Consider the following 3345-nt stretch of genomic DNA (forward strand, 5'->3'; position numbering starts at 1 on the left):
CAAGGAAGGCCACTTCATAATACTAAAGGGATCAATACAACAAGAGGATATAATGCTGGTAAACATATATGCACCCAATGGAGAAGTACCCAAATACATTTAAAAAACTCCTGGAAAATATGCAGGGAGAGAGCGACAACAATACAATCATACAGTAGACTTTAATACCCCGCTGACATGACTGGATAAATCCTCTAGACAAAAAATCAGCAAAGAAACAGCAATCCTAAATGACTCACTAGTTGATATGGATTTAATTGACCTCTTGAGAACATTTCACCCCAAAGCCACGGAATATACATTCTTCTCAAGGGCACCTGGGACATTTTCAAAGATAAATCACATATTGGGTCACAGGAAAAGTCTCTTCAAATTCAAGAAGATTGAAATCATATCAAGCATCTTCTCAGACCACAATGGCATAATATTAGAAATAAACTACAATAAAAAAAAATTCACACTTGGAAGCTAAATAGCATGCTGTTAAACAATGATTGGGTTACCAAAGAGATCAGAGAATAAATTTAAAACATCCTGAAAATGAATGATGACAATGAAAACACAACAATCCAAAATCTATGGGACATACTGAAAGCAGTCCTGAGAGGGAAGTTTATAGCTCTACAGGCCTACCTCAAAAAAAAACAAGAAAAAATGGTGGTAAATCATCTAACTCTACAACTTAAAGAATGAGAAAGAGAGCAACAAGTAAAGCTTAGAGTCAGCAGAAGGAAGGAGATAATAAAGATCAGATCAGAGCAGAAATAAATGACAGAGAGACAAAAAAACAAAACAAAACAATACAACAGATCAATGAAACCCAGAGCTGGTTCTTTGAAAGGCTAGACAAGATTGATGAAACTTTAGCTTGGCTCACAAAGAAGCAAAGAAAGAAGACCCAAATAAACAAAATCAGAAAATAAAGAGGTGAAATAACAACAGACCCCACTTTAATACAAAGGATTGTTAAAAATATTATAAACAACTCTATTCCAACAAACTAGACAACCTGGATGAAATGGATATATTCCTAGGAAAATACAAACATTCAAAACTCAATCAGAAAAAATCTAAAAATCTCCGTAGGCTGATAACTACGAAGGAAATTGAAGCAGTCATCAAAAAGCTTCCAATAAACAAAAGCTATGGGCTAGATGGCTTCACAGGGGGAATTTTACCAGACATTCAAAGAAGAACTAAAACCTATCCTTCTCAAAGTGTTCCAAAAACCTCAAGAGGAAGGAACACTTCCAAGCTAATTCTATGAAGCCAGCATCACCTTAATACCAAAACCAGATAAAGACAACACAAAGAAAGAGAATTACAGGCCAATATCTCTCCTGAATATAGATGCTAAATCCTCAACAAAATTCTAGCAAATTCGATCCAGCATTACATCAGAAAGATCATACACCATGGCCAAGAAGGATTTATCCCAGGGATGCAAGGAAGGTACAATATCCACAAATCAATAAACATGATATATCACATAAAGAAATAGAGATAAAAATCACAGAGTCATATCAACTGATGCCGAAAAAGCATTTGACAAAATCCAGCACCAATTCTTCATAAAAACCTTCAGAAAAAATGGAAATAGAGGGATCATGCCTCAACATAATAAAAGCGTTATATGAAAAACCTAAAGCTGACGTCATACTCAATGGGCTAAAGATAAACTATTTCACCTGAGAACAGGAATGAGACAGCAATGCCCACTTTCACCACTCCTCTTTGACATAGTACTGGAAGTGACAGCCATAGCAATTAGACAAGAAGAAGAAATAAAAGGTATCCAAGTTGGAAAAGAAGACAAGATGTAAAACTGTCATGATTCACAGATTACATGATACTGTAGATAGAAAACCCTAAAGACTCCATCAAAAAATTATTAGACTTAATAAATGAATTCGGCAATATAGCTGGATACAAAGTTAAGGCCAATAAATCTATGGCATTTTTATATACCAATAGTGAACTTACAGAAAGAGAGAACTAAAGAAACAATCCCATTTACCATCACACCAGATCTTAATTTTAAGATACCTAGGTATAAATTTAACTAAGGGAGTAAAAGACCTGTACTCAGAGATCTACAGGACACTGAAAAAACAGATAGAGGTAGACATAAATATTTGGAAGAACACACTATGTTTATGGATTGATAGAATCAACATCATTAAAATGTCCATACTACCCAAAGCAATCTATAGATTTAATGCACTCCCATTAAAACACCATAGGCAGGTGGTGGCTTACACCTGGCTGGGGCCAGCGTCCTCGAAGTTAGATCAACCCGGGTGGGTTTCGGCTGGTGGGGGCCCCTATCAGGCCCCAGAACAATGGGGGTGTTTCACGGCAAGGTGGAAATCGAGGACTTCCAATATTATGAGGACCTGGAGACGTATTTCTACTCCTGCCCTTGTGGCGATAACTTCTGCATCACTAAGGAAGATTTGGAGAACAGGGAAGACGTGGTGACGTGTTCGAGCTGCTCTCTCATTATAAAAGTGATTTATGACAAAGATTAGTTTATGTGTGGAGAAACAGTCCCAGCCCCTTCCACCAACCAAGAATTAGTTAAATGCTAAACAAGGACTTTCAGGATCTAAATCCTGAACATTCGGGAATTAGACAAGCTGGAAAAATCAAAGGCAAAGTTCCTGGCTTCCTCGTGGGACAACTGCTTTGTAGTTTGCTGCTGTGGATTCTTTGCATTGGCTCCGAGTTCATCTCCAATTAAAGAAGCAAGTCCATGAAATGACATACCTGGATTTCATGCTTAGAACTTTGAATAGGAAAAAGTGTTCTTTATTTTCCACATGAATTTAAAGGAAGGTAATTTCAAGTCAGTGCTTTCATTCCCTCAGTCTTGTTATTTGTATCTTATACCTAATAGATTATCTGATAACATCGTCTACCTCAAATCATTAGGATTACTTCTTTTAAAACAGGATTTTATTTTTTTAATTGGTTACCAATACAACAAGAAGATATAACCCTGGTAAACATATATGCAACCAATGCAGGAGCACCCAAATACATAAAAAATCTCCTGGAAGATATCAAGGGAAAGATCAACAACAATACAATCGTAGTAAGGGACTTTAATACAATACTGACATCACTGGATAAATCCTCTAGACAAACAATCAGCAAAGAAACAGCAATCGTAAATGACTCACTAGATCAGATGTACTTAATTGACATCTTCAGAACACTTCACCCCAAAGCCACAGAATGTACATTCTACTCAAATGCTCATGGGACAGATTCAAAAATAGACCACATATTGGGTCACAAACAAAGTCTCCCCAAATTAAGATTGAAATCATACCAAGCATC

General features: G+C 36.5%; 1 pseudogene; it reads left to right on the top strand.

The window, feature by feature from the left end:
• The first annotated feature begins 2280 nt into the window (after nt 1-2280).
• On the top strand, nt 2281-2795 carry LOC102753416 (annotated as a pseudogene).
• The last annotated feature ends 550 nt before the right edge of the window (nt 2796-3345 follow it).

This window comes from Myotis davidii, unplaced genomic scaffold (genome assembly GCF_000327345.1).
Source record: "Myotis davidii unplaced genomic scaffold, ASM32734v1 scaffold101, whole genome shotgun sequence".
NCBI lineage: Eukaryota > Metazoa > Chordata > Mammalia > Chiroptera > Vespertilionidae > Myotis > Myotis davidii.